A 7,864-nucleotide genomic window follows, 5' to 3' on the forward strand; every position below is an offset into this window, starting at 1 on the left:
AAAATTAGTTTTGTCTTGTGAGACTATCCTACAGGGCCCCACCGGACCCCCTACAGCCAAGAGCAGGTAACTCTAAGCCGTCTACCTCGTTACCTCACTTTTCATGCTGTCGTTCTGTTGAATAGATGTCCATGTTCCAGGTTAGCCCTCAATTGTTGACTCTCTTGTACAGTTGGCCCGATTGGTCTATGGCTATGAATTCCACGTTACAGAGTTACATCCTTAGGCACCCAGGATCCTAGATTACGTCCTGATTGTTTTTTCTAGATTTGTCAGAACCATTCAGGTGTGTATGGGTCACAACAAATCAGAGATTGACATCTAAGAAGTGGCATCACCTTCCGACTCGTCCTCCAACAACAAGGTGATAAAGATAAATGCCCTTAAGGTAATTAGACATGGACTGCTGACTTCGGAGTCAGTATAACATGTCTAAGTTGGTTATTCATGTTACACTGTGACATCATGTCTACCGTACAATACAATGAATACAAGCAGCTGCACATGTATACATTGCTATGTGAGAGGTAAAATTATCATGAATGCCACATAAAACCTCACCTCATACACTTTTACATTTTTCACATCTCTTAAACTATAAAGGTGTGACACCTTCCAGGGCATATCCCAGCTGTGATTTGTTTAAAGATTCCTAAGAATTTGTATCTGATTTTAAATCAGTTCAGACATAGATGAGGTCAAGATGAGTGACCATTGGATTTGGGGGAAATAATTAGGTCCCTGAGCCCAACATGATCGGCATGCAACAGTTTGTTGATTCAAATGTTTTCTAAAGTTGTACTTATGTTGTGGTGATTTCAGGTCTGCATGTAGCATCTTAAACGTTGTGAAGAATCGACTTGTCAAATGTAAGCTGCTTAAGTTGAGGAAGGAGGATGTAGAGGTGGTGACTGAGCAACTTTACGACTGCATCTCACAGATTGTCCGAAGACCTCGAGACCAGGACTGCTCACACCCCAGACAAAGGTCTCAATTTTTCAAATACTAAGAAAACTTGGATATAACGATCTGCAAGAAACCACCAAAATGTGTTCATCAAATCTGTAGTCCATATCAGTGTTTTCAATTTATCGGGGGGCAGTGGGGTAGCCTAGTAGTTAAAGCATTAAAGCTCATCAGCTGGAGACCCAGGTTTGATTCCCCACATGGGTACAATGTGTGAAGCCCATTTCTGGTGTCCCCTGCGTGATATTTCTGGAATATTGCTAAAACCGGTAAAACTAAACTCACTTACTCAATGTATCAATATTTATTTCATTTATATGTTTAATTAGTAGTGTTGATAATAATTTCAGCAAAATTGTGTGTGAAATGTGTGCAACAGTTGTGATGAGATTACCACCAGTGATGCCTTGAACCAAACATTAGTTGTCAGGAAATGGATACTAATATTAAAAAGGCACTACTAAAAGTTATTGAGGTTGTCAGTTAAATATTTGTACATCTTTTTTAGGAGAAATGCAATTGTTATTTGATGTCATTTCCTTGTTTTAACCTTGGAGTTCTTCTTCAGTCAATACTGAATTTTCGGGTCTATAGAAAAACAGGTATATAACTGCATTATCAGATGAAAACAATATGTTAAAATATTGTCAGGAGGTTCCATTAAATGGAGACATCTGATTGGCTAAGGGTTGGTGAGACCACTTCCTTGTAATTCCCATTCTGTTTTTAATGACTTAAGTGAATACCATAAGTTATCACATCTGAGTTGGAGTTTATATGTGTTTCAGTCTGCTGAGATGTGACTGCACTTAGGCCAGTGAATGTGAATGAAAACTTTGCATTATGTAATAAACAATACCATCAAACTAGAATTTTATACTTAATGATGTTGCAGCCCGCATCAGAAGGAGGATCTCTGATAGGACGACGGACTCTGAGAGTTATCAAGATACTGCTGGACAAAATGGCCAGTACCCAAGGGGAGACAACTCCTGTGAGATGTACCTCAGTGACATGGCACTGAACCCCACCACGCCAACCAGAGTCCCGTGCCTCATGTCACAGTTCAGGTATGTGAAGAACCTGTTTCTGTGTGTAGCAGGACACAGCGACTGATACCTACACAATGGTTTCACAGGTTGAAGTGGGCATGGATAACCAAGTGGTTACAGTGTTTGCTCCTCTGGCAAATGGCCCAGGTTCAATTCTACACATAGGTAGAATGTGACATTCTTGCTTGGCAATGGTATAAGGATATATACCGAAATGTCTCATAATAGATTAACATGTTGTCATCCATAGAGTATCTTACCATTATTGTCATTAAGAATTGCAAGTTGCTAAAACTTGTCATCCAATCAAATGACTCATAAGCAAGAACAATTCTTGGCCCAGTTAGAGACAGGAGAGACTGAGATTTCCCTTGTAAAAACAAAGCCTATGATATCAATGGGTATAATGGAGATGGGTTCAGGGTATTTATCATAACCAAGATATAATTCCCTGGACCCTTATTCCAGAAACGTTCGTAGCCCTAAGACTTGTTAACTTTGATCGTAGCCAATGTGTTAAGAATGGGCTTAAGTTCATAGGGCTATGAACGTTTCGAGAATAGCTAACCTGGACTATCGCGGATGATATCAGAGGGAATGTTGTACTCTGTACTGTAGGCATTTACATTCTCCTGTTGCAGGTCCCCTGACATTGTCGCCATGGAAGAGGACAGCCCTGACAAGCCTGATGTCACCCGACTGTCCGACAGGACTAACATCACAGCCTATGTAAGTCAGGGTAATACATCAGCAGAGCATGTCTACATGAACTTGATAGTTACTGACATGATGTGAGACTAGCCTCTATAGCTATGCTCCTAGTTCCATCATTATAACATGGTTGTCATGATATCCCACTCCCAGTCAGTGACTCCTCTTGTCTGCCACAAGCAAGTGAGCATGTCACATGCCCAAACTACCAGAATATTTGTATAGTTATTCTAAATATGCTTAAATGAAAGAGCAAAGGTGCCAACAGCAAGTGTCCTTGTACTTTAACTATAATAGTACTTTATTACACTGTACATTGGAGTAGGGGCGGTGGGCTAGCCTAATGGTTAGAGCGCTGGTTCGTCATCACCGAAGACCGGGTTCGAATCCCCACATGGGTACAATGTGTGAAGCCCATTTCTGGTGTCCCCCGACGGATGTTGCTGGAATATGGCTAAAAGCGTGCGAAAACCAAACTCAGTCAGTCAGTCAGTCAGTACATTGGAGTAGAGCATAGTGTATATCTTAATTATTTTCATATTGTTCTGATAATATATCAGGAATATATCAGATATTCTACCATGACATTTAAGCATGTTCTTTTTGATTGGCTGTTACTAAAAAAAATTAGAAGTAGGAATATTTTGCACTCATTAACCCTTACAACAGTAAACAAACATGTCGCCTGAAACTGTTACGCTTTGACCTCGGTGATTTCTTTGATGTGTTTGGATCGGATATGGAGGAAAATATTGACCCATACTGGTTCCAACATGAAATGACTGAACAATCACCCAAAGTAACTCTAAGTACCGAAGGTATGAGTATGTAAACATCATAATGTCCAGTTTCTATTCATGCTATAGAGAGAGAGAGTTTCCGAGTGCTGAAGTGAAGGGTTTGCTTCTTACACTACTGTCGGGCCATTTGGAGGAAGGTCAGGATCTGAGACTTGCTGTTGCTTACAGGAAGGATCTAGGAAATATCCAGATGTCAGGTAAGAAAAGGCTGACTGAACTGCCTTTTACTGAAACAGTATCCAGGACCGTGGGTTAGCGCCATGGGCGGCAGCTCCCGATGTACCAGAAGGCGGCCACCTTCAGCGATTATGAAAGGTGACTACCTGGAGTAGCGACCGACGAGCCTTGAGATTTCGGCTGCCACTGTGGAACATCACTCAACAGGTCAGGACAAACAACAACTAGAGGATTCCCAACCGCCTGGGGTCTCCCACGCCGACACCCCAACATCTACCGATTTGTTGAGAGTCCAGGAAAAGTTGAACAAGCTGAGAAGCGAAAATTTCCCAGATAGACTAGGGCAGCACGAAGGTGTACGAAGATGCGTTTGGCATCCAGATGTTGTTCACAGAAACACCAATGCAGTTCCTTGACGCTGTGGGCCATCTCCTCAAATTGGGATGAGAGACTTGTTTAAAGACAAAAATTAACATTAAAAAGTTAACATGACCTGCTGCTCATATTCATGTCACGGCCAGGAAGATATCTGTGTATTATATACATTTATTTGTGTAATTAAATCCATAAATTAAAACATTAAATCTTGTGTGTTCATGTGTTTGGGCTAGTCCATTGTCCGGTAACAGGTAACAGGAAGCAGTGCAGAACCGTTGTTATAAGCTGTTGAGGGTAATGGGATTGTAGTCTAGGCCTGTCAAAACACTACGCTAAAGGGTAATGAGTGCATATTTAAAACGCGTGCTTTTATTCATGGTGCATATGTCATGGTAGAATGGAGATAATCCTATTGTGTTTACATTTTGGAAGTGATTATAGTTGGTTGAACGCTGCTAAATGTTTCATTTAGCAACATTCAACCAGCTATAATCACTTCCAAAATGTAAACACAAATGGATTATCTCCTAATTATAACATTTTTGCTGGTGTATGAAACTGAAACAGTTTCTTTATGATCTGTTAAAATTTGCTTTTATTGCAGAAACACATTACTTACGTTTTTGTTTTCCTTTTAGGAAAATTCTGAAGTTGTGTTGCCATGTGGAGAAAAGTTGACCCAAGTAAACAGCTCAATTCTGTCATTGTGTTTCCAAGGTGAGACATCAGGCAATTGTGTGTGGTGTTCAGTAATTGTCGAAAAGATAAATTTGTGGTGACATTTCAGGTCATTCAAGCGTGGAGAGGTAGCTTAGTCATAAAGTATTTACTTTCGTCAGCCAAAAGGCCAAGCTTTTAATGTGTGAATCCCTGTTCTGGTGACCACTGCTGTGATGTTGGCACAATGTTGCCAAAAACGGCATAAAATTATACTCGCTCATTCCACTCTTACTCAGTTATAATCACCTCATTTCCAAACCTCTGCTGGCTAGCGAACAGTTATTGCCATATTTTAGCGGTATTTGCAAAATTACTCTGTCGTTCGTTAAATTCATGAAACAGAATTAATTATGATACTTTATTAGCTATTCACCGTGTGTCCAGCCCGTTCACTGCCGCCGATCATATTTATATAGAAGCGGTCGGCAGTATAAGGGAATCATGGCAGTATAAATAGATGTTTTCTCACAACTAACTGTAACAGTTATCGCCATTCAGAATTTCTCATGCCATTCATGAAATAATATATATTTATATCACACAGTAACCTCGAATAATTGATTTTGTGACTATTTGAGTGTTTATTTTACAGTAGATTGATAGGGAATGAAACAATTAATGACTTGTGAACATCAACTTGCTATGATATAGGTCGTGGGACATCCCCCCGACTAAGTTAACTTTTTTTATAGGTTTCATAACTTTATCTTTAATTTTTCTCTTATGTTACTTGCCGTGAAGAATTTTCTTTTGCTGTCCTTTATTGTTGTGAAATACCGTGGGAAAAATACCAGAATTGTAATTGACCGGAACTGCGCACGTGTGATACTGATGTATTGGCGATAACTGTTGCGCGGCGATAACTGTTCACTCGCTAGTAGAGGTTAAAGAACTTGCAGTTTTCTAGTTCAACAGTTTGAATGTAACAAGAACTTATCTAACAAGTCAGTTTTAATAAACATGAAAAATCCACACTGATACTGGTTGAAGTTTTTGACACAAATGACCAATGTATATTATAATTGCAGTTGTTTGACACAGTTAAAAGTGACAGTTGAGCAACTCTATAATTTACTCCACATCTTCATTTCAGTAAAACAGTTGTCCATGCGTGCCCTGACACGGCCCAGATCCTGCTGGGAATGCCACCTGCCAAGAAGCGTGGGACCTGTGCTGCCTTGGACAAGGAGAATCTCTGTACAAAGCCCCCACTGAAGTCTGATCAACCAGCCAAGAAGAGAAAGATCTGTGACAAAGTGAGCAAAAACACGAAGACCACAGATGACACTTTATCTCAACCCACTCTGTCTCAACCAAGTTTGTCACAACCAACAGCTGCTCGGAAGAAAAAAGCTCCAGCTTCAAAGAAGGGTTGCCGTCGACAACTCCTGCCTCAGGTCAAGGGTCAACAGAAACTCACAGGGTTCTTTAGAGTTTGAATGTTAGTAAAGATATGATTTGAAATGAGATAGACCAGTAAAAACTTTTATGTGTAACAAATGCTGGTATATGTTCAACAAAAAAGTGGCCATATCCATATTTGGTCTATAAAAATGTATAATAACTGTTATATTACCTACAACTATGGCCCTCAGAATACAAAAAGCAAACCAAATGCTGTTTTAATGTTTTGGGGGTAAAACAATTTCAACTTTAAGTTTCTTTAATGTTTCATCAGAGTAAACTGCTCATGGGTAATGAAAGCAAGCAGATATTTCACTGTAACTTAATGTTTTGTATCAAATTTGTAGGAAATATATATCTTTACAAAGCTTTGGAACATGAAATCCATCTTTAGCCCAAGTCAATATAATATCAGTAACCCTTGAAATCTTCAGAGAAATTGAGTTCATATGTTTACAAAATCACAATGTGAATAAAAGCCAAAATCACACTTTTGTTGTTCAACTTGTTGCATATGGGTTACATTTAATGAATGTGAACTCTATGAATAAATAAATAGGAGAATGCATTTTGCACTAGTGCAAGTTCTAAATGCTTAAATTGAGCCCTTACTTTAATTAACTGAGTTTTATTAAAATATTTTATCTGAAAATTGCATGTTTAACAAGATAGTGGATAACAATGAAATCACCCACTACAAACATTGAGGATATTCATCTCTGCTAATTGTATTCATATCTTATTACTACTCCTTCATGTTTCGTTTGATATTATGTACAAAAATTATTTATAAATATGTCCATGAAATGTGCAATTAATTACTATGGCAGTGTTATCAACTTTACAAGTGTTTCTATTAACATTGTTTTTTAATATATTTTACCACTAAATAAACCATTTCTTGTTGAATATTTGTCTATGTTGTTATGTAAATTGTTACACTTTACTCAATGGCAGAATTGCTAGCCAGTCCGTATACTTGATGATATATACACAGTTCTGTGAGTAGGAATAGCTCTGTGGACAGGGTGTTCCTTTGCTCCTTAGAGGTACACATTCTTGCCCAAAACACTTCCACTCACACTTTATCCAAACATTCAAACAAACCTTTCTGTAAGAGACAAAGCAGCTTCAATGTTGGATTCATAATTCATCATACACTGGACCGCCTCCGTGGTGTAGTGGTTAGAGCGTCCGCCCGGAGAGCAGAAGGTCGCGGGTTCAATCACCGACCGCGTCATACCAAAAGACATTAAAATATGGTACTTGTTGGTCCCTGCCTGGCTTCTGCATTAATGGGTACAACAAGGACTGGTCGGCTCGAGTCAGTATAATGTGTCTGAGTGGGGTATTCATGTTTCACTGCGGCATGGTATCTCAGTGGGCTAGCACTATAAAACCAGCTTCAGTCTGGGCTAGTACAAGCAGCCACACATACACATACACACGCATGCGCGTCGTCATATGAGCGAAATATTCTCAAGCAGGACGTTAAACCCAATTTCACCTCACCTCATCATACACTGACTCCTGTTATCAGTGCAATAAACTTGGTATCACAATCCAATAAATATGCAAACAAGATGGCCCATCAAGAAGTACTTATATGCTCCATACAATGCAATCTGACAAAAGTCATATCATGGTTGTTGCTTC

General features: G+C 39.3%; 1 long non-coding RNA gene across 1 annotated transcript; it reads left to right on the forward strand.

Annotated features, from left to right (window-relative positions):
• The first annotated feature begins 1,985 nt into the window (after positions 1-1,985).
• LOC124275335 lies at positions 1,986-4,772 on the forward strand. The gene is made up of 3 exons (XR_006898247.1): positions 1,986-2,036; positions 2,660-2,747; positions 4,723-4,772. It is a non-coding gene; the product is annotated as an uncharacterized LOC124275335 (long non-coding RNA).
• The last annotated feature ends 3,092 nt before the right edge of the window (positions 4,773-7,864 follow it).

This window comes from Haliotis rubra, unplaced genomic scaffold (genome assembly GCF_003918875.1).
Source record: "Haliotis rubra isolate DU_JTF1 unplaced genomic scaffold, ASM391887v1 Scf2, whole genome shotgun sequence".
Classification (NCBI taxonomy): Eukaryota; Metazoa; Mollusca; class Gastropoda; order Lepetellida; family Haliotidae; genus Haliotis; species Haliotis rubra.